Source organism: Oncorhynchus mykiss, unplaced genomic scaffold (genome assembly GCF_013265735.2).
Source record: "Oncorhynchus mykiss isolate Arlee unplaced genomic scaffold, USDA_OmykA_1.1 un_scaffold_375, whole genome shotgun sequence".
Lineage (NCBI taxonomy): Eukaryota > Metazoa > Chordata > Actinopteri > Salmoniformes > Salmonidae > Oncorhynchus > Oncorhynchus mykiss.
Genome location: NW_023493822.1, coordinates 97,501 through 121,320, shown reverse-complemented (window position 1 = coordinate 121,320; position 23,820 = coordinate 97,501). Strand labels below are relative to the sequence as shown.

Sequence of the window (23,820 nt, the reverse complement as noted above, 5' to 3'; positions counted from 1 at the left end):
TCTCTTGGTGCACTATGTAAAGTCAAAGTGAGCCTGATTAACAGCTGTTGCATTTCCACCATTTAGATAAGCATCTTTGTGTCACTCAAAAAGTGGAAGAAATTGCATATACTGTAGCCATAATTTGTAGCACAGATTGTTGGATGAAATACAAACTAACCTTGCTTACTTATTTCAAAGCGAGGGCACATATTTCAGCCTTGTGGGGAAAAACGGACAAAGAGTTGAAATTCCACAAGGCAGTGACAAAAAGCTTACAGCACCTGGTATTCCCAGGCGGTCTCCCATCCAAGTACTAACCAGGCCCGACCCTGCTTAGCTTCCGAGATCGGACGAGATCAGGTGTACTCAGGCCGGTGTGGCCGTAAGCGAAAGGCAATCTCAAAAAGTGGATGAAATTGCATATACTGTAGCCATAATTTGTAGCACAGATTGTTGGATGAAATACAAACTAACCTTGCTTACTTATTTCAAAGCGAGGGCACATATTTCAGCCTTGTGGGAAAAAACGGACAAAGAGTTGAAATTCCACAAGGCAGTGACAAAAAGCTTACAGCACCTGGTATTCCCAGGCGGTCTCCCATCCAAGTACTAACCAGGCCCGACCCTGCTTAGCTTCCGAGATCGGACGAGATCAGGCGTACTCAGGCCGGTGTGGCCGTAAGCGAGAAACTATCTCTTGGTGCACTATGTAAAGTCAAAGTGAGCCTGATTAACAGCTGTTGCATTTCCACCATTTAGATAAGCATCTTTGTGTCACTCAAAAAGTGGAAGAAATTGCATATACTGTAGCCATAATTTGTAGCACAGATTGTTGGATGAAATACAAACTAACCTTGCTTACTTATTTCAAAGCGAGGGCACATATTTCAGCCTTGTGGGAAAAAACGGACAAAGAGTTGAAATTCCACAAGGCAGTGACAAAAAGCTTACAGCACCTGGTATTTCCAGGCGGTCTCCCATCCAAGTACTAACCAGGCCCGACCCTGCTTAGCTTCCGAGATCGGACGAGATCAGGCGTACTCAGGCCGGTGTGGCCGTAAGCGAGAAACTATCTCTTGGTGCACTATGTAAAGTCAAAGTGAGCCTGATTAACAGCTGTTGCATTTCCACCATTTAGATAAGCATCTTTGTGTCACTCAAAAAGTGGAAGAAATTGCATATACTGTAGCCATAATTTGTAGCACAGATTGTTGGATGAAATACAAACTAACCTTGCTTACTTATTTCAAAGCGAGGGCACATATTTCAGCCTTGTGGGAAAAAACGGACAAAGAGTTGAAATTCCACAAGGCAGTGACAAAAAGCTTACAGCACCTGGTATTTCCAGGCGGTCTCCCATCCAAGTACTAACCAGGCCCGACCCTGCTTAGCTTCCGAGATCGGACGAGATCAGGTGTACTCAGGCCGGTGTGGCCGTAAGCGAAAGGCAATCTCAAAAAGTGGATGAAATTGCATATACTGTAGCCATAATTTGTAGCACAGATTGTTGGATGAAATACAAACTAACCTTGCTTACTTATTTCAAAGCGAGGGCACATATTTCAGCCTTGTGGGAAAAAACGGACAAAGAGTTGAAATTCCACAAGGCAGTGACAAAAAGCTTACAGCACCTGGTATTCCCAGGCGGTCTCCCATCCAAGTACTAACCAGGCCCGACCCTGCTTAGCTTCCGAGACCGGACGAGATCAGGCGTACTCAGGCCGGTGTGGCCGTAAGCGAGAAACTATCTCTTGGTGCACCATGTAAAGTCAAAGTGAGCCTGATTAACAGCTGTTGCATTTCCACCATTTAGATAAGCATCTTTGTGTCACTCAAAAAGTGGAAGAAATTGCATATACTGTAGCCATAATTTGTAGCACAGATTGTTGGATGAAATACAAACTAACCTTGCTTACTTATTTCAAAGCGAGGGCACATATTTCAGCCTTGTGGGAAAAAACGGACAAAGAGTTGAAATTCCACAAGGCAGTGACAAAAAGCTTACAGCACCTGGTATTCCCAGGCGGTCTCCCATCCAAGTACTAACCAGGCCCGACCCTGCTTAGCTTCCGAGATCGGACGAGATCAGGTGTACTCAGGCCGGTGTGGCCGTAAGCGAAAGGCAATCTCAAAAAGTGGATGAAATTGCATATACTGTAGCCATAATTTGTAGCACAGATTGTTGGATGAAATACAAACTAACCTTGCTTACTTATTTCAAAGCGAGGGCACATATTTCAGCCTTGTGGGAAAAAACGGACAAAGAGTTGAAATTCCACAAGGCAGTGACAAAAAGCTTACAGCACCTGGTATTCCCAGGCGGTCTCCCATCCAAGTACTAACCAGGCCCGACCCTGCTTAGCTTCCGAGATCGGACGAGATCAGGCGTACTCAGGCCGGTGTGGCCGTAAGCGAGAAACTATCTCTTGGTGCACCATGTAAAGTCAAAGTGAGCCTGATTAACAGCTGTTGCATTTCCACCATTTAGATAAGCATCTTTGTGTCACTCAAAAAGTGGAAGAAATTGCATATACTGTAGCCATAATTTGTAGCACAGATTGTTGGATGAAATACAAACTAACCTTGCTTACTTATTTCAAAGCGAGGGCACATATTTCAGCCTTGTGGGAAAAAACGGACATAGAGTTGAAATTCCACAAGGCAGTGACAAAAAGCTTACAGCACCTGGTATTCCCAGGCGGTCTCCCATCCAAGTACTAACCAGGCCCGACCCTGCTTAGCTTCCGAGATCGGACGAGATCAGGCGTACTCAGGCCGGTGTGGCCGTAAGCGAGAAACTATCTCTTGGTGCACCATGTAAAGTCAAAGTGAGCCTGATTAACAGCTGTTGCATTTCCACCATTTAGATAAGCATCTTTGTGTCACTCAAAAAGTGGAAGAAATTGCATATACTGTAGCCATAATTTGTAGCACAGATTGTTGGATGAAATACAAACTAACCTTGCTTACTTATTTCAAAGCGAGGGCACATATTTCAGCCTTGTGGGAAAAAACGGACAAAGAGTTGAAATTCCACAAGGCAGTGACAAAAAGCTTACAGCACCTGGTATTCCCAGGCGGTCTCCCATCCAAGTACTAACCAGGCCCGACCCTGCTTAGCTTCCGAGATCGGACGAGATCAGGCGTACTCAGGCCGGTGTTGCCGTAAGTGAGAAACTATCTCTTGGTGCACTATGTAAAGTCAAAGTGAGCCTGATTAACAGCTGTTGCATTTCCACCATTTAGATAAGCATCTTTGTGTCACTCAAAAAGTGGAAGAAATTGCATATACTGTAGCCATAATTTGTAGCACAGATTGTTGGATGAAATACAAACTAACCTTGCTTACTTATTTCAAAGCGAGGGCACATATTTCAGCCTTGTGGGAAAAAACGGACAAAGAGTTGAAATTCCACAAGGCAGTGACAAAAAGCTTACAGCACCTGGTATTCCCAGGCGGTCTCCCATCCAAGTACTAACCAGGCCCGACCCTGCTTAGCTTCCGAGATCGGACGAGATCAGGTGTACTCAGGCCGGTGTGGCCGTAAGCGAAAGGCAATCTCAAAAAGTGGATGAAATTGCATATACTGTAGCCATAATTTGTAGCACAGATTGTTGGATGAAATACAAACTAACCTTGCTTACTTATTTCAAAGGGAGGGCACATATTTCAGCCTTGTGGGAAAAAACGGACAAAGAGTTGAAATTCCACAAGGCAGTGACAAAAAGCTTACAGCACCTGGTATTCCCAGGCGGTCTCCCATCCAAGTACTAACCAGGCCCGACCCTGCTTAGCTTCCGAGATCGGACGAGATCAGGCGTACTCAGGCCGGTGTGGCCGTAAGCGAGAAACTATCTCTTGGTGCACTATGTAAAGTCAAAGTGAGCCTGATTAACAGCTGTTGCATTTCCACCATTTAGATAAGCATCTTTGTGTCACTCAAAAAGTGGAAGAAATTGCATATACTGTAGCCATAATTTGTAGCACAGATTGTTGGATGAAATACAAACTAACCTTGCTTACTTATTTCAAAGCGAGGGCACATATTTCAGCCTTGTGGGAAAAAACGGACAAAGAGTTGAAATTCCACAAGGCAGTGACAAAAAGCTTACAGCACCTGGTATTCCCAGGCGGTCTCCCATCCAAGTACTAACCAGGCCCGACCCTGCTTAGCTTCCGAGATCGGACGAGATCAGGCGTACTCAGGCCGGTGTGGCCGTAAGCGAGAAACTATCTCTTGGTGCACTATGTAAAGTCAAAGTGAGCCTGATTAACAGCTGTTGCATTTCCACCATTTAGATAAGCATCTTTGTGTCACTCAAAAAGTGGAAGAAATTGCATATACTGTAGCCATAATTTGTAGCACAGATTGTTGGATGAAATACAAACTAACCTTGCTTACTTATTTCAAAGCGAGGGCACATATTTCAGCCTTGTGGGAAAAAACGGACAAAGAGTTGAAATTCCACAAGGCAGTGACAAAAAGCTTACAGCACCTGGTATTCCCAGGCGGTCTCCCATCCAAGTACTAACCAGGCCCGACCCTGCTTAGCTTCCGAGACCGGACGAGATCAGGAGTACTCAGGCCGGTGTGGCCGTAAGCGAAAGGCACCCTCAAAAAGTGGATGAAATTGCATATACTGTAGCCATAATTTGTAGCACAGATTGTTGGATGAAATACAAACTAACCTTGCTTACTTATTTCAAAGCGAGGGCACATATTTCAGCCTTGTGGGAAAAAACGGACAAAGAGTTGAAATTCCACAAGGCAGTGACAAAAAAGCTTACAGCACCTGGTATTGCCAGGCTGTCTCCCATCCAAGTACTAACCAGGCCCGACTCTGCTTAGCTTCCGAGATCGGACGAGATCAGGCGTACTCAGGCCGGTGTGGCCGTAAGCGAGAAACTATCTCTTGGTGCACTATGTAAAGTCAAAGTGAGCCTGATTAACAGCTGTTGCATTTCCACCATTTAGATAAGCATCTTTGTGTCACTCAAAAAGTGGAAGAAATTGCATATACTGTAGCCATAATTTGTAGCACAGATTGTTGGATGAAATACAAACTAACCTTGCTTACTTATTTCAAAGCGAGGGCACATATTTCAGCCTTGTGGGAAAAAACGGACAAAGAGTTGAAATTCCACAAGGCAGTGACAAAAAGCTTACAGCACCTGGTATTCCCAGGCGGTCTCCCATCCAAGTACTAACCAGGCCCGACCCTGCTTAGCTTCCGAGATCGGACGAGATCAGGTGTACTCAGGCCGGTGTGGCCGTAAGCGAAAGGCAATCTCAAAAAGTGGATGAAATTGCATATACTGTAGCCATAATTTGTAGCACAGATTGTTGGATGAAATACAAACTAACCTTGCTTACTTATTTCAAAGCGAGGGCACATATTTCAGCCTAGTGGGAAAAAACGGACAAAGAGTTGAAATTCCACAAGGCAGTGACAAAAAGCTTACAGCACCTGGTATTGCCAGGCTGTCTCCCATCCAAGTACTAACCAGGCCCGACCCTGCTTAGCTTCCGAGATCGGACGAGATCAGGCGTACTCAGGCCGGTGTTGCCGTAAGTGAGAAACTATCTCTTGGTGCACTATGTAAAGTCAAAGTGAGCCTGATTAACAGCTGTTGCATTTCCACCATTTAGATAAGCATCTTTGTGTCACTCAAAAAGTGGAAGAAATTGCATATACTGTAGCCATAATTTGTAGCACAGATTGTTGGATGAAATACAAACTAACCTTGCTTACTTATTTCAAAGCGAGGGCACATATTTCAGCCTTGTGGGAAAAAACGGACAAAGAGTTGAAATTCCACAAGGCAGTGACAAAAAGCTTACAGCACCTGGTATTCCCAGGCGGTCTCCCATCCAAGTACTAACCAGGCCCAACCCTGCTTAGCTTCCGAGATCGGACGAGATCAGGTGTACTCAGGCCGGTGTGGCCGTAAGCGAAAGGCAATCTCAAAAAGTGGATGAAATTGCATATACTGTAGCCATAATTTGTAGCACAGATTGTTGGATGAAATACAAACTAACCTTGCTTACTTATTTCAAAGCGAGGGCACATATTTCAGCCTTGTGGGAAAAAACGGACAAAGAGTTGAAATTCCACAAGGCAGTGACAAAAAGCTTACAGCACCTGGTATTCCCAGGCGGTCTCCCATCCAAGTACTAACCAGGCCCGACCCTGCTTAGCTTCCGAGATCGGACGAGATCAGGCGTACTCAGGACGGTGTGGCCGTAAGCGAGAAACTATCTCTTGGTGCACTATGTAAAGTCAAAGTGAGCCTGATTAACAGCTGTTGCATTTCCACCATTTAGATAAGCATCTTTGTGTCACTCAAAAAGTGGAAGAAATTGCATATACTGTAGCCATAATTTGTAGCACAGATTGTTGGATGAAATACAAACTAACCTTGCTTACTTATTTCAAAGCGAGGGCACATATTTCAGCCTTGTGGGAAAAAACGGACAAAGAGTTGAAATTCCACAAGGCAGTGACAAAAAGCTTACAGCACCTGGTATTCCCAGGCGGTCTCCCATCCAAGTACTAACCAGGCCCGACCCTGCTTAGCTTCCGAGACCGGACGAGATCAGGAGTACTCAGGCCGGTGTGGCCGTAAGCGAAAGGCACCCTCAAAAAGTGGATGAAATTGCATATACTGTAGCCATAATTTGTAGCACAGATTGTTGGATGAAATACAAACTAACCTTGCTTACTTATTTCAAAGCGAGGGCACATATTTCAGCCTTGTGGGAAAAAACGGACAAAGAGTTGAAATTCCACAAGGCAGTGACAAAAAGCTTACAGCACCTGGTATTGCCAGGCTGTCTCCCATCCAAGTACTAACCAGGCCCGACTCTGCTTAGCTTCCGAGATCGGACGAGATCAGGCGTACTCAGGCCGGTGTGGCCGTAAGCGAAAGGCAATCTCAAAAAGTGGATGAAATTGCATATACTGTAGCCATAATTTGTAGCACAGATTGTTGGATGAAATACAAACTAACCTTGCTTACTTATTTCAAAGCGAGGGCACATATTTCAGCCTTGTGGGAAAAAACGGACAAAGAGTTGAAATTCCACAAGGCAGTGACAAAAAGCTTACAGCACCTGGTATTCCCAGGCGGTCTCCCATCCAAGTACTGAACCAGGCCCGACCCTGCTTAGCTTCCGAGATCGGACGAGATCAGGTGTACTCAGGCCGGTGTGGCCGTAAGCGAAAGGCAATCTCAAAAAGTGGATGAAATTGCATATACTGTAGCCATAATTTGTAGCACAGATTGTTGGATGAAATACAAACTAACCTTGCTTACTTATTTCAAAGCGAGGGCACATATTTCAGCCTAGTGGGAAAAAACGGACAAACAGTTGAAATTCCACAAGGCAGTGACAAAAAGCTTACAGCACCTGGTATTGCCAGGCTGTCTCCCATCCAAGTACTAACCAGGCCCGACCCTGCTTAGCTTCCGAGATCGGACGAGATCAGGCGTACTCAGGCCGGTGTTGCCGTAAGTGAGAAACTATCTCTTGGTGCACTATGTAAAGTCAAAGTGAGCCTGATTAACAGCTGTTGCATTTCCACCATTTAGATAAGCATCTTTGTGTCACTCAAAAAGTGGAAGAAATTGCATATACTGTAGCCATAATTTGTAGCACAGATTGTTGGATGAAATACAAACTAACCTTGCTTACTTATTTCAAAGCGAGGGCACATATTTCAGCCTTGTGGGAAAAAACGGACAAAGAGTTGAAATTCCACAAGGCAGTGACAAAAAGCTTACAGCACCTGGTATTCCCAGGCGGTCTCCCATCCAAGTACTAACCAGGCCCGACCCTGCTTAGCTTCCGAGATCGGACGAGATCAGGTGTACTCAGGCCGGTGTGGCCGTAAGCGAAAGGCAATCTCAAAAAGTGGATGAAATTGCATATACTGTAGCCATAATTTGTAGCACAGATTGTTGGATGAAATACAAACTAACCTTGCTTACTTATTTCAAAGCGAGGGCACATATTTCAGCCTAGTGGGAAAAAACGGACAAAGAGTTGAAATTCCACAAGGCAGTGACAAAAAGCTTACAGCACCTGGTATTGCCAGGCTGTCTCCCATCCAAGTACTAACCAGGCCCGACCCTGCTTAGCTTCCGAGATCGGACGAGATCAGGCGTACTCAGGCCGGTGTTGCCGTAAGTGAGAAACTATCTCTTGGTGCACTATGTAAAGTCAAAGTGAGCCTGATTAACAGCTGTTGCATTTCCACCATTTAGATAAGCATCTTTGTGTCACTCAAAAAGTGGAAGAAATTGCATATACTGTAGCCATAATTTGTAGCACAGATTGTTGGATGAAATACAAACTAACCTTGCTTACTTATTTCAAAGCGAGGGCACATATTTCAGCCTTGTGGGAAAAAACGGACAAAGAGTTGAAATTCCACAAGGCAGTGACAAAAAGCTTACAGCACCTGGTATTCCCAGGCGGTCTCCCATCCAAGTACTAACCAGGCCCGACCCTGCTTAGCTTCCGAGATCGGACGAGATCAGGTGTACTCAGGCCGGTGTGGCCGTAAGCGAAAGGCAATCTCAAAAAGTGGATGAAATTGCATATACTGTAGCCATAATTTGTAGCACAGATTGTTGGATGAAATACAAACTAACCTTGCTTACTTATTTCAAAGCGAGGGCACATATTTCAGCCTTGTGGGAAAAAACGGACAAAGAGTTGAAATTCCACAAGGCAGTGACAAAAAGCTTACAGCACCTGGTATTCCCAGGCGGTCTCCCATCCAAGTACTGAACCAGGCCCGACCCTGCTTAGCTTCCGAGATCGGACGAGATCAGGTGTACTCAGGCCGGTGTGGCCGTAAGCGAAAGGCAATCTCAAAAAGTGGATGAAATTGCATATACTGTAGCCATAATTTGTAGCACAGATTGTTGGATGAAATACAAACTAACCTTGCTTACTTATTTCAAAGCGAGGGCACATATTTCAGCCTAGTGGGAAAAAACGGACAAACAGTTGAAATTCCACAAGGCAGTGACAAAAAGCTTACAGCACCTGGTATTGCCAGGCTGTCTCCCATCCAAGTACTAACCAGGCCCGACCCTGCTTAGCTTCCGAGATCGGACGAGATCAGGCGTACTCAGGCCGGTGTTGCCGTAAGTGAGAAACTATCTCTTGGTGCACTATGTAAAGTCAAAGTGAGCCTGATTAACAGCTGTTGCATTTCCACCATTTAGATAAGCATCTTTGTGTCACTCAAAAAGTGGAAGAAATTGCATATACTGTAGCCATAATTTGTAGCACAGATTGTTGGATGAAATACAAACTAACCTTGCTTACTTATTTCAAAGCGAGGGCACATATTTCAGCCTTGTGGGAAAAAACGGACAAAGAGTTGAAATTCCACAAGGCAGTGACAAAAAGCTTACAGCACCTGGTATTCCCAGGCGGTCTCCCATCCAAGTACTAACCAGGCCCGACCCTGCTTAGCTTCCGAGATCAGGTGTACTCAGGCCGGTGTGGCCGTAAGCGAAAGGCAATCTCAAAAAGTGGATGAAATTGCATATACTGTAGCCATAATTTGTAGCACAGATTGTTGGATGAAATACAAACTAACCTTGCTTACTTATTTCAAAGCGAGGGCACATATTTCAGCCTAGTGGGAAAAAACGGACAAAGAGTTGAAATTCCACAAGGCAGTGACAAAAAGCTTACAGCACCTGGTATTGCCAGGCTGTCTCCCATCCAAGTACTAACCAGGCCCGACCCTGCTTAGCTTCCGAGATCGGACGAGATCAGGCGTACTCAGGCCGGTGTTGCCGTAAGTGAGAAACTATCTCTTGGTGCACTATGTAAAGTCAAAGTGAGCCTGATTAACAGCTGTTGCATTTCCACCATTTAGATAAGCATCTTTGTGTCACTCAAAAAGTGGAAGAAATTGCATATACTGTAGCCATAATTTGTAGCACAGATTGTTGGATGAAATACAAACTAACCTTGCTTACTTATTTCAAAGCGAGGGCACATATTTCAGCCTTGTGGGAAAAAACGGACAAAGAGTTGAAATTCCACAAGGCAGTGACAAAAAGCTTACAGCACCTGGTATTCCCAGGCGGTCTCCCATCCAAGTACTAACCAGGCCCGACCCTGCTTAGCTTCCGAGATCGGACGAGATCAGGTGTACTCAGGCCGGTGTGGCCGTAAGCGAAAGGCAATCTCAAAAAGTGGATGAAATTGCATATACTGTAGCCATAATTTGTAGCACAGATTGTTGGATGAAATACAAACTAACCTTGCTTACTTATTTCAAAGCGAGGGCACATATTTCAGCCTTGTGGGAAAAAACGGACAAAGAGTTGAAATTCCACAAGGCAGTGACAAAAAGCTTACAGCACCTGGTATTCCCAGGCGGTCTCCCATCCAAGTACTAACCAGGCCCGACCCTGCTTAGCTTCCGAGATCGGACGAGATCAGGCGTACTCAGGCCGGTGTTGCCGTAAGTGAGAAACTATCTCTTGGTGCACTATGTAAAGTCAAAGTGAGCCTGATTAACAGCTGTTGCATTTCCACCATTTAGATAAGCATCTTTGTGTCACTCAAAAAGTGGAAGAAATTGCATATACTGTAGCCATAATTTGTAGCACAGATTGTTGGATGAAATACAAACTAACCTTGCTTACTTATTTCAAAGCGAGGGCACATATTTCAGCCTTGTGGGAAAAAACGGACAAAGAGTTGAAATTCCACAAGGCAGTGACAAAAAGCTTACAGCACCTGGTATTCCCAGGCGGTCTCCCATCCAAGTACTAACCAGGCCCGACCCTGCTTAGCTTCCGAGATCGGACGAGATCAGGTGTACTCAGGCCGGTGTGGCCGTAAGCGAAAGGCAATCTCAAAAAGTGGATGAAATTGCATATACTGTAGCCATAATTTGTAGCACAGATTGTTGGATGAAATACAAACTAACCTTGCTTACTTATTTCAAAGCGAGGGCACATATTTCAGCCTTGTGGGAAAAAACGGACAAAGAGTTGAAATTCCACAAGGCAGTGACAAAAAGCTTACAGCACCTGGTATTCCCAGGCGGTCTCCCATCCAAGTACTAACCAGGCCCGACCCTGCTTAGCTTCCGAGATCGGACGAGATCAGGCGTACTCAGGCCGGTGTGGCCGTAAGCGAGAAACTATCTCTTGGTGCACTATGTAAAGTCAAAGTGAGCCTGATTAACAGCTGTTGCATTTCCACCATTTAGATAAGCATCTTTGTGTCACTCAAAAAGTGGAAGAAATTGCATATACTGTAGCCATAATTTGTAGCACAGATTGTTGGATGAAATACAAACTAACCTTGCTTACTTATTTCAAAGCGAGGGCACATATTTCAGCCTTGTGGGAAAAAACGGACAAAGAGTTGAAATTCCACAAGGCAGTGACAAAAAGCTTACAGCACCTGGTATTCCCAGGCGGTCTCCCATCCAAGTACTAACCAGGCCCGACCCTGCTTAGCTTCCGAGATCGGACGAGATCAGGTGTACTCAGGCCGGTGTGGCCGTAAGCGAAAGGCAATCTCAAAAAGTGGATGAAATTGCATATACTGTAGCCATAATTTGTAGCACAGATTGTTGGATGAAATACAAACTAACCTTGCTTACTTATTTCAAAGCGAGGGCACATATTTCAGCCTTGTGGGAAAAAACGGACAAAGAGTTGAAATTCCACAAGGCAGTGACAAAAAGCTTACAGCACCTGGTATTCCCAGGCGGTCTCCCATCCAAGTACTAACCAGGCCCGACCCTGCTTAGCTTCCGAGATCGGACGAGATCAGGTGTACTCAGGCCGGTGTGGCCGTAAGCGAAAGGCAATCTCAAAAAGTGGATGAAATTGCATATACTGTAGCCATAATTTGTAGCACAGATTGTTGGATGAAATACAAACTAACCTTGCTTACTTATTTCAAAGCGAGGGCACATATTTCAGCCTTGTGGGAAAAAACGGACAAAGAGTTGAAATTCCACAAGGCAGTGACAAAAAGCTTACAGCACCTGGTATTCCCAGGCGGTCTCCCATCCAAGTACTAACCAGGCCCGACCCTGCTTAGCTTCCGAGATCGGACGAGATCAGGCGTACTCAGGCCGGTGTGGCCGTAAGCGAGAAACTATCTCTTGGTGCACTATGTAAAGTCAAAGTGAGCCTGATTAACAGCTGTTGCATTTCCACCATTTAGATAAGCATCTTTGTGTCACTCAAAAAGTGGAAGAAATTGCATATACTGTAGCCATAATTTGTAGCACAGATTGTTGGATGAAATACAAACTAACCTTGCTTACTTATTTCAAAGCGAGGGCACATATTTCAGCCTTGTGGGAAAAAACGGACAAAGAGTTGAAATTCCACAAGGCAGTGACAAAAAGCTTACAGCACCTGGTATTCCCAGGCGGTCTCCCATCCAAGTACTAACCAGGCCCGACCCTGCTTAGCTTCCGAGATCGGACGAGATCAGGCGTACTCAGGCCGGTGTGGCCGTAAGCGAGAAACTATCTCTTGGTGCACTATGTAAAGTCAAAGTGAGCCTGATTAACAGCTGTTGCATTTCCACCATTTAGATAAGCATCTTTGTGTCACTCAAAAAGTGGAAGAAATTGCATATACTGTAGCCATAATTTGTAGCACAGATTGTTGGATGAAATACAAACTAACCTTGCTTACTTATTTCAAAGCGAGGGCACATATTTCAGCCTTGTGGGAAAAAACGGACAAAGAGTTGAAATTCCACAAGGCAGTGACAAAAAGCTTACAGCACCTGGTATTCCCAGGCGGTCTCCCATCCAAGTACTAACCAGGCCCGACCCTGCTTAGCTTCCGAGACCGGACGAGATCAGGAGTACTCAGGCCGGTGTGGCCGTAAGCGAAAGGCACCCTCAAAAAGTGGATGAAATTGCATATACTGTAGCCATAATTTGTAGCACAGATTGTTGGATGAAATACAAACTAACCTTGCTTACTTATTTCAAAGCGAGGGCACATATTTCAGCCTTGTGGGAAAAAACGGACAAAGAGTTGAAATTCCACAAGGCAGTGACAAAAAGCTTACAGCACCTGGTATTGCCAGGCTGTCTCCCATCCAAGTACTAACCAGGCCCGACTCTGCTTAGCTTCCGAGATCGGACGAGATCAGGCGTACTCAGGCCGGTGTGGCCGTAAGCGAGAAACTATCTCTTGGTGCACTATGTAAAGTCAAAGTGAGCCTGATTAACAGCTGTTGCATTTCCACCATTTAGATAAGCATCTTTGTGTCACTCAAAAAGTGGAAGAAATTGCATATACTGTAGCCATAATTTGTAGCACAGATTGTTGGATGAAATACAAACTAACCTTGCTTACTTATTTCAAAGCGAGGGCACATATTTCAGCCTTGTGGGAAAAAACGGACAAAGAGTTGAAATTCCACAAGGCAGTGACAAAAAGCTTACAGCACCTGGTATTCCCAGGCGGTCTCCCATCCAAGTACTAACCAGGCCCGACCCTGCTTAGCTTCCGAGATCGGACGAGATCAGGTGTACTCAGGCCGGTGTGGCCGTAAGCGAAAGGCAATCTCAAAAAGTGGATGAAATTGCATATACTGTAGCCATAATTTGTAGCACAGATTGTTGGATGAAATACAAACTAACCTTGCTTACTTATTTCAAAGCGAGGGCACATATTTCAGCCTAGTGGGAAAAAACGGACAAAGAGTTGAAATTCCACAAGGCAGTGACAAAAAGCTTACAGCACCTGGTATTGCCAGGCTGTCTCCCATCCAAGTACTAACCAGGCCCGACCCTGCTTAGCTTCCGAGATCGGACGAGATCAGGCGTACTCAGGCCGGTGTTGCCATAAGTGAGAAACTATCTCTTGGTGCACTATGTAAAGTCAAAGTGAGCCTGATTAACAGCTGTTGCATTTCCACCATTTAGATAAGCATCTTTGTGTCACTCAAAAAGTGGAAGAAATTGCATATACTGTAGCCATAATTTGTAGCACAGATTGTTGGATGAAATACAAACTAACCTTGCTTACTTATTTCAAAGCGAGGGCACATATTTCAGCCTTGTGGGAAAAAACGGACAAAGAGTTGAAATTCCACAAGGCAGTGACAAAAAGCTTACAGCACCTGGTATTCCCAGGCGGTCTCCCATCCAAGTACTAACCAGGCCCGACCCTGCTTAGCTTCCGAGATCGGACGAGATCAGGTGTACTCAGGCCGGTGTGGCCGTAAGCGAAAGGCAATCTCAAAAAGTGGATGAAATTGCATATACTGTAGCCATAATTTGTAGCACAGATTGTTGGATGAAATACAAACTAACCTTGCTTACTTATTTCAAAGCGAGGGCACATATTTCAGCCTAGTGGGAAAAAACGGACAAAGAGTTGAAATTCCACAAGGCAGTGACAAAAAGCTTACAGCACCTGGTATTGCCAGGCTGTCTCCCATCCAAGTACTAACCAGGCCCGACCCTGCTTAGCTTCCGAGATCGGACGAGATCAGGCGTACTCAGGCCGGTGTTGCCGTAAGTGAGAAACTATCTCTTGGTGCACTATGTAAAGTCAAAGTGAGCCTGATTAACAGCTGTTGCATTTCCACCATTTAGATAAGCATCTTTGTGTCACTCAAAAAGTGGAAGAAATTGCATATACTGTAGCCATAATTTGTAGCACAGATTGTTGGATGAAATACAAACTAACCTTGCTTACTTATTTCAAAGCGAGGGCACATATTTCAGCCTTGTGGGAAAAAACGGACAAAGAGTTGAAATTCCACAAGGCAGTGACAAAAAGCTTACAGCACCTGGTATTCCCAGGCGGTCTCCCATCCAAGTACTAACCAGGCCCGACCCTGCTTAGCTTCCGAGATCGGACGAGATCAGGTGTACTCAGGCCGGTGTGGCCGTAAGCGAAAGGCAATCTCAAAAAGTGGATGAAATTGCATATACTGTAGCCATAATTTGTAGCACAGATTGTTGGATGAAATACAAACTAACCTTGCTTACTTATTTCAAAGCGAGGGCACATATTTCAGCCTAGTGGGAAAAAACGGACAAAGAGTTGAAATTCCACAAGGCAGTGACAAAAAGCTTACAGCACCTGGTATTGCCAGGCTGTCTCCCATCCAAGTACTAACCAGGCCCGACCCTGCTTAGCTTCCGAGATCGGACGAGATCAGGCGTACTCAGGCCGGTGTTGCCGTAAGTGAGAAACTATCTCTTGGTGCACTATGTAAAGTCAAAGTGAGCCTGATTAACAGCTGTTGCATTTCCACCATTTAGATAAGCATCTTTGTGTCACTCAAAAAGTGGAAGAAATTGCATATACTGTAGCCATAATTTGTAGCACAGATTGTTGGATGAAATACAAACTAACCTTGCTTACTTATTTCAAAGCGAGGGCACATATTTCAGCCTTGTGGGGAAAAACGGACAAAGAGTTGAAATTCCACAAGGCAGTGACAAAAAGCTTACAGCACCTGGTATTCCCAGGCTTTCTCCCATCCGAGTACTAACCAGGCCCGACCCTGCTTAGCTTCCGAGATCGGACGAGATCAGGTGTACTCAGGCCGGTGTGGCCGTAAGCGAAAGGCAATCTCAAAAAGTGGATGAAATTGCATATACTGTAGCCATAATTTGTAGCACAGATTGTTGGATGAAATACAAACTAACCTTGCTTACTTATTTCAAAGCGAGGGCACATATTTCAGCCTTGTGGGAAAAAACGGACAAAGAGTTGAAATTCCACAAGGCAGTGACAAAAAGCTTACAGCACCTGGTATTCCCAGGCGGTCTCCCATCCAAGTACTAACCAGGCCCGACCCTGCTTAGCTTCCGAGATCGGACGAGATCAGGCGTACTCAGGCCGGTGTGGCCGTAAGCGAGAAACTATCTCTTGGTGCACTATGTAAAGTCAAAGTGAGCCTGATTAACAGCTGTTGCATTTCCACCATTTAGATAAGCATCTTTGTGTCACTCAAAAAGTGGAAGAAATTGCATATACTGTAGCCATAATTTGTAGCACAGATTGTTGGATGAAATACAAACTAACCTTGCTTACTTATTTCAAAGCGAGGGCACATATTTCAGCCTTGTGGGAAAAAACGGACAAAGAGTTGAAATTCCACAAGGCAGTGACAAAAAGCTTACAGCACCTGGTATTTCCAGGCGGTCTCCCATCCAAGTACTAACCAGGCCCGACCCTGCTTAGCTTCCGAGATCGGACGAGATCAGGTGTACTCAGGCCGGTGTGGCCGTAAGCGAAAGGCAATCTCAAAAAGTGGATGAAATTGCATATACTGTAGCCATAATTTGTAGCACAGATTGTTGGATGAAATACAAACTAACCTTGCTTACTTATTTCAAAGCGAGGGCACATATTTCAGCCTTGTGGGAAAAAACGGACAAAGAGTTGAAATTCCACAAGGCAGTGACAAAAAGCTTACAGCACCTGGTATTCCCAGGCGGTCTCCCATCCAAGTACTAACCAGGCCCGACCCTGCTTAGCTTCCGAGATCGGACGAGATCAGGCGTACTCAGGCCGGTGTGGCCGTAAGCAAGAAACTATCTCTTGGTGCACTATGTAAAGTCAAAGTGAGCCTGATTAACAGCTGTTGCATTTCCACCATTTAGATAAGCATCTTTGTGTCACTCAAAAAGTGGAAGAAATTGCATATACTGTAGCCATAATTTGTAGCACAGATTGTTGGATGAAATACAAACTAACCTTGCTTACTTATTTCAAAGCGAGGGCACATATTTCAGCCTTGTGGGAAAAAACGGACAAAGAGTTGAAATTCCACAAGGCAGTGACAAAAAGCTTACAGCACCTGGTATTTCCAGGCGGTCTCCCATCCAAGTACTAACCAGGCCCGACCCTGCTTAGCTTCCGAGATCGGACGAGATCAGGTGTACTCAGACCGGTGTGGCCGTAAGCGAAAGGCAATCTCAAAAAGTGGATGAAATTGCATATACTGTAGCCATAATTTGTAGCACAGATTGTTGGATGAAATACAAACTAACCTTGCTTACTTATTTCAAAGCGAGGGCACATATTTCAGCCTTGTGGGAAAAAACGGACAAAGAGTTGAAATTCCACAAGGCAGTGACAAAAAGCTTACAGCACCTGGTATTCCCAGGCGGTCTCCCATCCAAGTACTAACCAGGCCCGACCCTGCTTAGCTTCCGAGATCGGACGAGATCAGGCGTACTCAGGCCGGTGTGGCCGTAAGCGAGAAACTATCTCTTGGTGCACCATGTAAAGTCAAAGTGAGCCTGATTAACAGCTGTTGCATTTCCACCATTTAGATAAGCATCTTTGTGTCACTCAAAAAGTGGAAGAAATTGCATATACTGTAGCCATAATTTGTAGCACAGATTGTTGGATGAAATACAAACTAACCTTGCTTACTTATTTCAAAGCGAGGGCACATATTTCAGCCTTGTGGGAAAAAACGGACAAAGAGTTGAAATTCCACAAGGCAGTGACAAAAAGCTTACAGCACCTGGTATTCCCAGGCGGTCTCCCATCCAAGTACTAACCAGGCCCGACCCTGCTTAGCTTCCGAGATCGGACGAGATCAGGCGTACTCAGGCCGGTGTGGCCGTAAGCGAGAAACTATCTCTTGGTGCACTATGTAAAGTCAAAGTGAGCCTGATTAACAGCTGTTGCATTTCCACCATTTAGATAAGCATCTTTGTGTCACTCAAAAAGTGGAAGAAATTGCATATACTGTAGCCATAATTTGTAGCACAGATTGTTGGATGAAATACAAACTAACCTTGCTTACTTATTTCAAAGCGAGGGCACATATTTCAGCCTTGTGGGAAAAAACGGACAAAGAGTTGAAATTCCACAAGGCAGTGACAAAAAGCTTACAGCACCTGGTATTTCCAGGCGGTCTCCCATCCAAGTACTAACCAGGCCCGACCCTGCTTAGCTTCCGAGATCGGACGAGATCAGGTGTACTCAGGCCGGTGTGGCCGTAAGCGAAAGGCAATCTCAAAAAGTGGATGAAATTGCATATACTGTAGCCATAATTTGTAGCACAGATTGTTGGATGAAATACAAACTAACCTTGCTTACTTATTTCAAAGCGAGGGCACATATTTCAGCCTTGTGGGAAAAAACGGACAAAGAGTTGAAATTCCACAAGGCAGTGACAAAAAGCTTACAGCACCTGGTATTCCCAGGCGGTCTCCCATCCAAGTACTAACCAGGCCCGACCCTGCTTAGCTTCCGAGATCGGACGAGATCAGGCGTACTCAGGCCGGTGTGGCCGTAAGCGAGAAACTATCTCTTGGTGCACCATGTAAAGTCAAAGTGAGCCTGATTAACAGCTGTTGCATTTCCACCATTTAGATAAGCATCTTTGTGTCACTCAAAAAGTGGAAGAAATTGCATATACTGTAGCCATAATTTGTAGCACAGATTGTTGGATGAAATACAAACTAACCTTGCTTACTTATTTCAAAGCGAGGGCACATATTTCAGCCTTGTGGGAAAAAACGGACAAAGAGTTGAAATTCCACAAGGCAGTGACAAAAAGCTTACAGCACCTGGTATTCCCAGGCGGTCTCCCATCCAAGTACTAACCAGGCCCGACCCTGCTTAGCTTCCGAGATCGGACGAGATCAGGCGTACTCAGGCCGGTGTTGCCGTAAGTGAGAAACTATCTCTTGGTGCACTATGTAAAGTCAAAGTGAGCCTGATTAACAGCTGTTGCATTTCCACCATTTAGATAAGCATCTTTGTGTCACTCAAAAAGTGGAAGAAATTGCATATACTGTAGCCATAATTTGTAGCACAGATTGTTGGATGAAATACAAACTAACCTTGCTTACTTATTTCAAAGCGAGGGCACATATTTCAGCCTTGTGGGAAAAAACGGACAAAGAGTTGAAATTCCACAAGGCAGTGACAAAAAGCTTACAGCACCTGGTATTTCCAGGCGGTCTCCCATCCAAGTACTAACCAGGCCCGACCCTGCTTAGCTTCCGAGATCGGACGAGATCAGGTGTACTCAGGCCGGTGTGGCCGTAAGCGAAAGGCAATCTCAAAAAGTGGATGAAATTGCATATACTGTAGCCATAATTTGTAGCACAGATTGTTGGATGAAATACAAACTAACCTTGCTTACTTATTTCAAAGCGAGGGCACATATTTCAGCCTTGTGGGAAAAAACGGACAAAGAGTTGAAATTCCACAAGGCAGTGACAAAAAGCTTACAGCACCTGGTATTCCCAGGCGGTCTCCCATCCAAGTACTAACCAGGCCCGACCCTGCTTAGCTTCCGAGATCGGACGAGATCAGGCGTACTCAGGCCGGTGTGGCCGTAAGCGAGAAACTATCTCTTGGTGCACCATGTAAAGTCAAAGTGAGCCTGATTAACAGCTGTTGCATTTCCACCATTTAGATAAGCATCTTTGTGTCACTCAAAAAGTGGAAGAAATTGCATATACTGTAGCCATAATTTGTAGCACAGATTGTTGGATGAAATACAAACTAACCTTGCTTACTTATTTCAAAGCGAGGGCACATATTTCAGCCTTGTGGGAAAAAACGGACAAAGAGTTGAAATTCCACAAGGCAGTGACAAAAAGCTTACAGCACCTGGTATTCCCAGGCGGTCTCCCATCCAAGTACTAACCAGGCCCGACCCTGCTTAGCTTCCGAGATCGGACGAGATCAGGAGTACTCAGGCCGGTGTTGCCGTAAGTGAGAAACTATCTCTTGGTGCACTATGTAAAGTCAAAGTGAGCCTGATTAACAGCTGTTGCATTTCCACCATTTAGATAAGCATCTTTGTGTCACTCAAAAAGTGGAAGAAATTGCATATACTGTAGCCATAATTTGTAGCACAGATTGTTGGATGAAATACAAACTAACCTTGCTTACTTATTTCAAAGCGAGGGCACATATTTCAGCCTTGTGGGAAAAAACGGACAAAGAGTTGAAATTCCACAAGGCAGTGACAAAAAGCTTACAGCACCTGGTATTCCCAGGCGGTCTCCCATCCAAGTACTAACCAGGCCCGACCCTGCTTAGCTTCCGAGATCGGACGAGATCAGGTGTACTCAGGCCGGTGTGGCCGTAAGCGAAAGGCAATCTCAAAAAGTGGATGAAATTGCATATACTGTAGCCATAATTTGTAGCACAGATTGTTGGATGAAATACAAACTAACCTTGCTTACTTATTTCAAAGCGAGGGCACATATTTCAGCCTTGTGGGAAAAAACGGACAAAGAGTTGAAATTCCACAAGGCAGTGACAAAAAGCTTACAGCACCTGGTATTCCCAGGCGGTCTCCCATCCAAGTACTAACCAGGCCCGACCCTGCTTAGCTTCCGAGATCGGACGAGATCAGGCGTACTCAGGCCGGTGTGGCCGTAAGCGAAAGGCAATCTCAAAAAGTGGATGAAATTGCATATACTGTAGCCATAATTTGTAGCACAGATTGTTGGATGAAATACAAACTAACCTTGCTTACTTATTTCAAAGCGAGGGCACATATTTCAGCCTTGTGGGAAAAAACGGACAAAGAGTTGAAATTCCACAAGGCAGTGACAAAAAGCTTACAGCACCTGGTATTCCCAGGCGGTCTCCCATCCAAGTACTAACCAGGCCCGACCCTGCTTAGCTTCCGAGATCGGACGAGATCAGGCGTACTCAGGCCGGTGTTGCCGTAAGTGAGAAACTATCTCTTGGTGCACTATGTAAAGTCAAAGTGAGCCTGATTAACAGCTGTTGCATTTCCACCATTTAGATAAGCATCTTTGTGTCACTCAAAAAGTGGAAGAAATTGCATATACTGTAGCCATAATTTGTAGCACAGATTGTTGGATGAAATACAAACTAACCTTGCTTACTTATTTCAAAGCGAGGGCACATATTTCAGCCTTGTGGGAAAAAACGGACAAAGAGTTGAAATTCCACAAGGCAGTGACAAAAAGCTTACAGCACCTGGTATTCCCAGGCGGTCTCCCATCCAAGTACTAACCAGGCCCGACCCTGCTTGGCTTCCGAGATCGGACGAGATCAGGTGTACTCAGGCCGGTGTGGCCGTAAGCGAAAGGCAATCTCAAAAAGTGGATGAAATTGCATATACTGTAGCCATAATTTGTAGCACAGATTGTTGGATGAAATACAAACTAACCTTGCTTACTTATTTCAAAGCGAGGGCACATATTTCAGCCTTGTGGGAAAAAACGGACAAAGAGTTGAAATTCCACAAGGCAGTGACAAAAAGCTTACAGCACCTGGTATTCCCAGGCGGTCTCCCATCCAAGTACTAACCAGGCCCGACCCTGCTTAGCTTCCGAGATCGGACGAGATCAGGCGTACTCAGGCCGGTGTTGCCGTAAGTGAGAAACTATCTCTTGGTGCACTATGTAAAGTCAAAGTGAGCCTGATTAACAGCTGTTGCATTTCCACCATTTAGATAAGCATCTTTGTGTCACTCAAAAAGTGGAAGAAATTGCATATACTGTAGCCATAATTTGTAGCACAGATTGTTGGATGAAATACAAACTAACCTTGCTTACTTATTTCAAAGCGAGGGCACATATTTCAGCCTTGTGGGAAAAAACGGACAAAGAGTTGAAATTCCACAAGGCAGTGACAAAAAGCTTACAGCACCTGGTATTCCCAGGCTGTCTCCCATCCAAGTACTAACCAGGCCCGACCCTGCTTAGCTTCCGAGATCGGACGAGATCAGGTGTACTCAGGCCGGTGTGGCCGTAAGCGAAAGGCAATCTCAAAAAGTGGATGAAATTGCATATACTGTAGCCATAATTTGTAGCACAGATTGTTGGATGAAATACAAACTAACCTTGCTTACTTATTTCAAAGCGAGGGCACATATTTCAGCCTTGTGGGAAAAAACGGACAAAGAGTTGAAATTCCACAAGGCAGTGACAAAAAGCTTACAGCACCTGGTATTCCCAGGCGGTCTCCCATCCAAGTACTAACCAGGCCCGACCCTGCTTAGCTTCCGAGATCGGACGAGATCAGGCGTACTCAGGCCGGTGTGGCCGTAAGCGAAAGGCAATCTCAAAAAGTGGATGAAATTGCATATACTGTAGCCATAATTTGTAGCACAGATTGTTGGATGAAATACAAACTAACCTTGCTTACTTATTTCAAAGCGAGGGCACATATTTCAGCCTTGTGGGAAAAAACGGACAAAGAGTTGAAATTCCACAAGGCAGTGACAAAAAGCTTACAGCACCTGGTATTCCCAGGCGGTCTCCCATCCAAGTACTAACCAGGCCCGACCCTGCTTAGCTTCCGAGATCGGACGAGATCAGGCGTACTCAGGCCGGTGTTGCCGTAAGTGAGAAACTATCTCTTGGTGCACTATGTAAAGTCAAAGTGAGCCTGATTAACAGCTGTTGCATTTCCACCATTTAGATAAGCATCTTTGTGTCACTCAAAAAGTGGAAGAAATTGCATATACTGTAGCCATAATTTGTAGCACAGATTGTTGGATGAAATACAAACTAACCTTGCTTACTTATTTCAAAGCGAGGGCACATATTTCAGCCTTGTGGGAAAAAACGGACAAAGAGTTGAAATTCCACAAGGCAGTGACAAAAAGCTTACAGCACCTGGTATTCCCAGGCGGTCTCCCATCCAAGTACTAACCAGGCCCGACCCTGCTTAGCTTCCGAGATCGGACGAGATCAGGTGTACTCAGGCCGGTGTGGCCGTAAGCGAAAGGCAATCTCAAAAAGTGGATGAAATTGCATATACTGTAGCCATAATTTGTAGCACAGATTGTTGGATGAAATACAAACTAACCTTGCTTACTTATTTCAAAGCGAGGGCACATATTTCAGCCTTGTGGGAAAAAACGGACAAAGAGTTGAAATTCCACAAGGCAGTGACAAAAAGCTTACAGCACCTGGTATTCCCAGGCGGTCTCCCATCCAAGTACTAACCAGGCCCGACCCTGCTTAGCTTCCGAGATCGGACGAGATCAGGCGTACTCAGGCCGGTGTTGCCGTAAGTGAGAAACTATCTCTTGGTGCACTATGTAAAGTCAAAGTGAGCCTGATTAACAGCTGTTGCATTTCCACCATTTAGATAAGCATCTTTGTGTCACTCAAAAAGTGGAAGAAATTGCATATACTGTAGCCATAATTTGTAGCACAGATTGTTGGATGAAATACAAACTAACCTTGCTTACTTATTTCAAAGCGAGGGCACATATTTCAGCCTTGTGGGAAAAAACGGACAAAGAGTTGAAATTCCACAAGGCAGTGACAAAAAGCTTACAGCACCTGGTATTCCCAGGCGGTCTCCCATCCAAGTACTAACCAGGCCCGACCCTGCTTAGCTTCCGAGATCGGACGAGATCAGGTGTACTCAGGCCGGTGTGGCCGTAAGCGAAAGGCAATCTCAAAAAGTGGATGAAATTGCATATACTGTAGCCATAATTTGTAGCACAGATTGTTGGATGAAATACAAACTAACCTTGCTTACTTATTTCAAAGCGAGGGCACATATTTCAGCCTTGTGGGAAAAAACGGACAAAGAGTTGAAATTCCACAAGGCAGTGACAAAAAGCTTACAGCACCTGGTATTCCCAGGCGGTCTCCCATCCAAGTACTAACCAGGCCCGACCCTGCTTAGCTTCCGAGATCGGACGAGATCAGGCGTACTCAGGCCGGTGTGGCCGTAAGCAAGAAACTATCTCTTGGTGCACTATGTAAAGTCAAAGTGAGCCTGATTAACAGCTGTTGCATTTCCACCATTTAGATAAGCATCTTTGTGTCACTCAAAAAGTGGAAGAAATTGCATATACTGTAGCC

The 23,820-nt window shown here is 45.0% G+C and overlaps 57 non-coding genes and 13 pseudogenes across 57 annotated transcripts; all 70 read right to left on the bottom strand.

Moving 5' to 3' along the window:
- Window positions 1–251: 251 nt before the first annotated feature.
- On the bottom strand, window positions 252–370 carry LOC118953636. Its single transcript, XR_005043894.1, has one exon. It is a non-coding gene; the product is annotated as a 5S ribosomal RNA (ribosomal RNA).
- A 177-nt stretch (window positions 371–547) lies between these two features.
- On the bottom strand, window positions 548–666 carry LOC118953710. Its single transcript, XR_005043968.1, has one exon. It is a non-coding gene; the product is annotated as a 5S ribosomal RNA (ribosomal RNA).
- A 260-nt stretch (window positions 667–926) lies between these two features.
- Window positions 927–1,045, bottom strand: LOC118953805. The gene has a single exon (XR_005044063.1). It is a non-coding gene; the product is annotated as a 5S ribosomal RNA (ribosomal RNA).
- Window positions 1,046–1,305: 260 nt separating this feature from the next.
- Window positions 1,306–1,424, bottom strand: LOC118953778. The gene has a single exon (XR_005044036.1). It is a non-coding gene; the product is annotated as a 5S ribosomal RNA (ribosomal RNA).
- Window positions 1,425–1,601: 177 nt separating this feature from the next.
- On the bottom strand, window positions 1,602–1,720 carry LOC118953779. The gene has a single exon (XR_005044037.1). It is a non-coding gene; the product is annotated as a 5S ribosomal RNA (ribosomal RNA).
- A 260-nt stretch (window positions 1,721–1,980) lies between these two features.
- On the bottom strand, window positions 1,981–2,099 carry LOC118953635. The gene has a single exon (XR_005043893.1). It is a non-coding gene; the product is annotated as a 5S ribosomal RNA (ribosomal RNA).
- A 177-nt stretch (window positions 2,100–2,276) lies between these two features.
- LOC118953709 lies at window positions 2,277–2,395 on the bottom strand. The gene has a single exon (XR_005043967.1). It is a non-coding gene; the product is annotated as a 5S ribosomal RNA (ribosomal RNA).
- A 260-nt stretch (window positions 2,396–2,655) lies between these two features.
- Window positions 2,656–2,774, bottom strand: LOC118953708. The gene has a single exon (XR_005043966.1). It is a non-coding gene; the product is annotated as a 5S ribosomal RNA (ribosomal RNA).
- A 260-nt stretch (window positions 2,775–3,034) lies between these two features.
- On the bottom strand, window positions 3,035–3,153 carry LOC118953827. Its single transcript, XR_005044085.1, has one exon. It is a non-coding gene; the product is annotated as a 5S ribosomal RNA (ribosomal RNA).
- Window positions 3,154–3,413: 260 nt separating this feature from the next.
- On the bottom strand, window positions 3,414–3,532 carry LOC118953634. The gene has a single exon (XR_005043892.1). It is a non-coding gene; the product is annotated as a 5S ribosomal RNA (ribosomal RNA).
- Window positions 3,533–3,709: 177 nt separating this feature from the next.
- LOC118953707 lies at window positions 3,710–3,828 on the bottom strand. The gene has a single exon (XR_005043965.1). It is a non-coding gene; the product is annotated as a 5S ribosomal RNA (ribosomal RNA).
- Window positions 3,829–4,088: 260 nt separating this feature from the next.
- LOC118953705 lies at window positions 4,089–4,207 on the bottom strand. The gene has a single exon (XR_005043963.1). It is a non-coding gene; the product is annotated as a 5S ribosomal RNA (ribosomal RNA).
- A 260-nt stretch (window positions 4,208–4,467) lies between these two features.
- LOC118953782 lies at window positions 4,468–4,586 on the bottom strand. The gene has a single exon (XR_005044040.1). It is a non-coding gene; the product is annotated as a 5S ribosomal RNA (ribosomal RNA).
- Window positions 4,587–4,764: 178 nt separating this feature from the next.
- Window positions 4,765–4,883, bottom strand: LOC118953870 (annotated as a pseudogene).
- Window positions 4,884–5,143: 260 nt separating this feature from the next.
- On the bottom strand, window positions 5,144–5,262 carry LOC118953633. Its single transcript, XR_005043891.1, has one exon. It is a non-coding gene; the product is annotated as a 5S ribosomal RNA (ribosomal RNA).
- Window positions 5,263–5,439: 177 nt separating this feature from the next.
- On the bottom strand, window positions 5,440–5,558 carry LOC118953921 (annotated as a pseudogene).
- A 260-nt stretch (window positions 5,559–5,818) lies between these two features.
- LOC118953623 lies at window positions 5,819–5,937 on the bottom strand. Its single transcript, XR_005043881.1, has one exon. It is a non-coding gene; the product is annotated as a 5S ribosomal RNA (ribosomal RNA).
- Window positions 5,938–6,114: 177 nt separating this feature from the next.
- On the bottom strand, window positions 6,115–6,233 carry LOC118953734. Its single transcript, XR_005043992.1, has one exon. It is a non-coding gene; the product is annotated as a 5S ribosomal RNA (ribosomal RNA).
- Window positions 6,234–6,493: 260 nt separating this feature from the next.
- LOC118953781 lies at window positions 6,494–6,612 on the bottom strand. The gene has a single exon (XR_005044039.1). It is a non-coding gene; the product is annotated as a 5S ribosomal RNA (ribosomal RNA).
- Window positions 6,613–6,789: 177 nt separating this feature from the next.
- On the bottom strand, window positions 6,790–6,908 carry LOC118953869 (annotated as a pseudogene).
- Window positions 6,909–7,085: 177 nt separating this feature from the next.
- LOC118953814 lies at window positions 7,086–7,205 on the bottom strand. Its single transcript, XR_005044072.1, has one exon. It is a non-coding gene; the product is annotated as a 5S ribosomal RNA (ribosomal RNA).
- Window positions 7,206–7,382: 177 nt separating this feature from the next.
- On the bottom strand, window positions 7,383–7,501 carry LOC118953920 (annotated as a pseudogene).
- Window positions 7,502–7,761: 260 nt separating this feature from the next.
- LOC118953632 lies at window positions 7,762–7,880 on the bottom strand. The gene has a single exon (XR_005043890.1). It is a non-coding gene; the product is annotated as a 5S ribosomal RNA (ribosomal RNA).
- Window positions 7,881–8,057: 177 nt separating this feature from the next.
- On the bottom strand, window positions 8,058–8,176 carry LOC118953919 (annotated as a pseudogene).
- Window positions 8,177–8,436: 260 nt separating this feature from the next.
- LOC118953631 lies at window positions 8,437–8,555 on the bottom strand. Its single transcript, XR_005043889.1, has one exon. It is a non-coding gene; the product is annotated as a 5S ribosomal RNA (ribosomal RNA).
- A 177-nt stretch (window positions 8,556–8,732) lies between these two features.
- On the bottom strand, window positions 8,733–8,852 carry LOC118953813. The gene has a single exon (XR_005044071.1). It is a non-coding gene; the product is annotated as a 5S ribosomal RNA (ribosomal RNA).
- Window positions 8,853–9,029: 177 nt separating this feature from the next.
- Window positions 9,030–9,148, bottom strand: LOC118953918 (annotated as a pseudogene).
- A 260-nt stretch (window positions 9,149–9,408) lies between these two features.
- Window positions 9,409–9,517, bottom strand: LOC118953859 (annotated as a pseudogene).
- Window positions 9,518–9,694: 177 nt separating this feature from the next.
- Window positions 9,695–9,813, bottom strand: LOC118953916 (annotated as a pseudogene).
- Window positions 9,814–10,073: 260 nt separating this feature from the next.
- On the bottom strand, window positions 10,074–10,192 carry LOC118953630. The gene has a single exon (XR_005043888.1). It is a non-coding gene; the product is annotated as a 5S ribosomal RNA (ribosomal RNA).
- Window positions 10,193–10,369: 177 nt separating this feature from the next.
- LOC118953826 lies at window positions 10,370–10,488 on the bottom strand. The gene has a single exon (XR_005044084.1). It is a non-coding gene; the product is annotated as a 5S ribosomal RNA (ribosomal RNA).
- Window positions 10,489–10,748: 260 nt separating this feature from the next.
- On the bottom strand, window positions 10,749–10,867 carry LOC118953628. Its single transcript, XR_005043886.1, has one exon. It is a non-coding gene; the product is annotated as a 5S ribosomal RNA (ribosomal RNA).
- A 177-nt stretch (window positions 10,868–11,044) lies between these two features.
- Window positions 11,045–11,163, bottom strand: LOC118953704. Its single transcript, XR_005043962.1, has one exon. It is a non-coding gene; the product is annotated as a 5S ribosomal RNA (ribosomal RNA).
- A 260-nt stretch (window positions 11,164–11,423) lies between these two features.
- Window positions 11,424–11,542, bottom strand: LOC118953627. The gene has a single exon (XR_005043885.1). It is a non-coding gene; the product is annotated as a 5S ribosomal RNA (ribosomal RNA).
- Window positions 11,543–11,719: 177 nt separating this feature from the next.
- Window positions 11,720–11,838, bottom strand: LOC118953626. The gene has a single exon (XR_005043884.1). It is a non-coding gene; the product is annotated as a 5S ribosomal RNA (ribosomal RNA).
- A 177-nt stretch (window positions 11,839–12,015) lies between these two features.
- LOC118953703 lies at window positions 12,016–12,134 on the bottom strand. The gene has a single exon (XR_005043961.1). It is a non-coding gene; the product is annotated as a 5S ribosomal RNA (ribosomal RNA).
- Window positions 12,135–12,394: 260 nt separating this feature from the next.
- On the bottom strand, window positions 12,395–12,513 carry LOC118953702. Its single transcript, XR_005043960.1, has one exon. It is a non-coding gene; the product is annotated as a 5S ribosomal RNA (ribosomal RNA).
- A 260-nt stretch (window positions 12,514–12,773) lies between these two features.
- Window positions 12,774–12,892, bottom strand: LOC118953780. The gene has a single exon (XR_005044038.1). It is a non-coding gene; the product is annotated as a 5S ribosomal RNA (ribosomal RNA).
- Window positions 12,893–13,069: 177 nt separating this feature from the next.
- LOC118953868 lies at window positions 13,070–13,188 on the bottom strand (annotated as a pseudogene).
- A 260-nt stretch (window positions 13,189–13,448) lies between these two features.
- On the bottom strand, window positions 13,449–13,567 carry LOC118953625. The gene has a single exon (XR_005043883.1). It is a non-coding gene; the product is annotated as a 5S ribosomal RNA (ribosomal RNA).
- A 177-nt stretch (window positions 13,568–13,744) lies between these two features.
- Window positions 13,745–13,863, bottom strand: LOC118953929 (annotated as a pseudogene).
- A 260-nt stretch (window positions 13,864–14,123) lies between these two features.
- LOC118953624 lies at window positions 14,124–14,242 on the bottom strand. The gene has a single exon (XR_005043882.1). It is a non-coding gene; the product is annotated as a 5S ribosomal RNA (ribosomal RNA).
- Window positions 14,243–14,419: 177 nt separating this feature from the next.
- LOC118953915 lies at window positions 14,420–14,538 on the bottom strand (annotated as a pseudogene).
- Window positions 14,539–14,798: 260 nt separating this feature from the next.
- Window positions 14,799–14,917, bottom strand: LOC118953954. The gene has a single exon (XR_005044137.1). It is a non-coding gene; the product is annotated as a 5S ribosomal RNA (ribosomal RNA).
- Window positions 14,918–15,094: 177 nt separating this feature from the next.
- Window positions 15,095–15,213, bottom strand: LOC118953914 (annotated as a pseudogene).
- Window positions 15,214–15,473: 260 nt separating this feature from the next.
- Window positions 15,474–15,592, bottom strand: LOC118953854 (annotated as a pseudogene).
- Window positions 15,593–15,769: 177 nt separating this feature from the next.
- Window positions 15,770–15,888, bottom strand: LOC118953701. The gene has a single exon (XR_005043959.1). It is a non-coding gene; the product is annotated as a 5S ribosomal RNA (ribosomal RNA).
- Window positions 15,889–16,148: 260 nt separating this feature from the next.
- On the bottom strand, window positions 16,149–16,267 carry LOC118953777. Its single transcript, XR_005044035.1, has one exon. It is a non-coding gene; the product is annotated as a 5S ribosomal RNA (ribosomal RNA).
- Window positions 16,268–16,444: 177 nt separating this feature from the next.
- On the bottom strand, window positions 16,445–16,563 carry LOC118953700. The gene has a single exon (XR_005043958.1). It is a non-coding gene; the product is annotated as a 5S ribosomal RNA (ribosomal RNA).
- Window positions 16,564–16,823: 260 nt separating this feature from the next.
- On the bottom strand, window positions 16,824–16,942 carry LOC118953809. Its single transcript, XR_005044067.1, has one exon. It is a non-coding gene; the product is annotated as a 5S ribosomal RNA (ribosomal RNA).
- A 177-nt stretch (window positions 16,943–17,119) lies between these two features.
- On the bottom strand, window positions 17,120–17,238 carry LOC118953699. Its single transcript, XR_005043957.1, has one exon. It is a non-coding gene; the product is annotated as a 5S ribosomal RNA (ribosomal RNA).
- A 260-nt stretch (window positions 17,239–17,498) lies between these two features.
- LOC118953698 lies at window positions 17,499–17,617 on the bottom strand. Its single transcript, XR_005043956.1, has one exon. It is a non-coding gene; the product is annotated as a 5S ribosomal RNA (ribosomal RNA).
- Window positions 17,618–17,877: 260 nt separating this feature from the next.
- Window positions 17,878–17,996, bottom strand: LOC118953776. Its single transcript, XR_005044034.1, has one exon. It is a non-coding gene; the product is annotated as a 5S ribosomal RNA (ribosomal RNA).
- Window positions 17,997–18,173: 177 nt separating this feature from the next.
- On the bottom strand, window positions 18,174–18,292 carry LOC118953697. Its single transcript, XR_005043955.1, has one exon. It is a non-coding gene; the product is annotated as a 5S ribosomal RNA (ribosomal RNA).
- A 260-nt stretch (window positions 18,293–18,552) lies between these two features.
- LOC118953825 lies at window positions 18,553–18,671 on the bottom strand. Its single transcript, XR_005044083.1, has one exon. It is a non-coding gene; the product is annotated as a 5S ribosomal RNA (ribosomal RNA).
- A 260-nt stretch (window positions 18,672–18,931) lies between these two features.
- On the bottom strand, window positions 18,932–19,050 carry LOC118953775. The gene has a single exon (XR_005044033.1). It is a non-coding gene; the product is annotated as a 5S ribosomal RNA (ribosomal RNA).
- Window positions 19,051–19,227: 177 nt separating this feature from the next.
- LOC118953696 lies at window positions 19,228–19,346 on the bottom strand. The gene has a single exon (XR_005043954.1). It is a non-coding gene; the product is annotated as a 5S ribosomal RNA (ribosomal RNA).
- A 260-nt stretch (window positions 19,347–19,606) lies between these two features.
- On the bottom strand, window positions 19,607–19,725 carry LOC118953840. Its single transcript, XR_005044098.1, has one exon. It is a non-coding gene; the product is annotated as a 5S ribosomal RNA (ribosomal RNA).
- A 260-nt stretch (window positions 19,726–19,985) lies between these two features.
- Window positions 19,986–20,104, bottom strand: LOC118953953. Its single transcript, XR_005044136.1, has one exon. It is a non-coding gene; the product is annotated as a 5S ribosomal RNA (ribosomal RNA).
- A 177-nt stretch (window positions 20,105–20,281) lies between these two features.
- Window positions 20,282–20,400, bottom strand: LOC118953694. The gene has a single exon (XR_005043952.1). It is a non-coding gene; the product is annotated as a 5S ribosomal RNA (ribosomal RNA).
- Window positions 20,401–20,577: 177 nt separating this feature from the next.
- LOC118953824 lies at window positions 20,578–20,696 on the bottom strand. Its single transcript, XR_005044082.1, has one exon. It is a non-coding gene; the product is annotated as a 5S ribosomal RNA (ribosomal RNA).
- A 260-nt stretch (window positions 20,697–20,956) lies between these two features.
- LOC118953763 lies at window positions 20,957–21,075 on the bottom strand. The gene has a single exon (XR_005044021.1). It is a non-coding gene; the product is annotated as a 5S ribosomal RNA (ribosomal RNA).
- A 177-nt stretch (window positions 21,076–21,252) lies between these two features.
- On the bottom strand, window positions 21,253–21,371 carry LOC118953823. Its single transcript, XR_005044081.1, has one exon. It is a non-coding gene; the product is annotated as a 5S ribosomal RNA (ribosomal RNA).
- A 260-nt stretch (window positions 21,372–21,631) lies between these two features.
- LOC118953812 lies at window positions 21,632–21,750 on the bottom strand. The gene has a single exon (XR_005044070.1). It is a non-coding gene; the product is annotated as a 5S ribosomal RNA (ribosomal RNA).
- A 177-nt stretch (window positions 21,751–21,927) lies between these two features.
- On the bottom strand, window positions 21,928–22,046 carry LOC118953693. The gene has a single exon (XR_005043951.1). It is a non-coding gene; the product is annotated as a 5S ribosomal RNA (ribosomal RNA).
- A 177-nt stretch (window positions 22,047–22,223) lies between these two features.
- LOC118953822 lies at window positions 22,224–22,342 on the bottom strand. The gene has a single exon (XR_005044080.1). It is a non-coding gene; the product is annotated as a 5S ribosomal RNA (ribosomal RNA).
- Window positions 22,343–22,602: 260 nt separating this feature from the next.
- Window positions 22,603–22,721, bottom strand: LOC118953952. Its single transcript, XR_005044135.1, has one exon. It is a non-coding gene; the product is annotated as a 5S ribosomal RNA (ribosomal RNA).
- A 177-nt stretch (window positions 22,722–22,898) lies between these two features.
- On the bottom strand, window positions 22,899–23,017 carry LOC118953821. The gene has a single exon (XR_005044079.1). It is a non-coding gene; the product is annotated as a 5S ribosomal RNA (ribosomal RNA).
- A 260-nt stretch (window positions 23,018–23,277) lies between these two features.
- On the bottom strand, window positions 23,278–23,396 carry LOC118953951. The gene has a single exon (XR_005044134.1). It is a non-coding gene; the product is annotated as a 5S ribosomal RNA (ribosomal RNA).
- Window positions 23,397–23,573: 177 nt separating this feature from the next.
- On the bottom strand, window positions 23,574–23,692 carry LOC118953692. Its single transcript, XR_005043950.1, has one exon. It is a non-coding gene; the product is annotated as a 5S ribosomal RNA (ribosomal RNA).
- Between the last annotated feature and the right edge of the window lie 128 nt (window positions 23,693–23,820).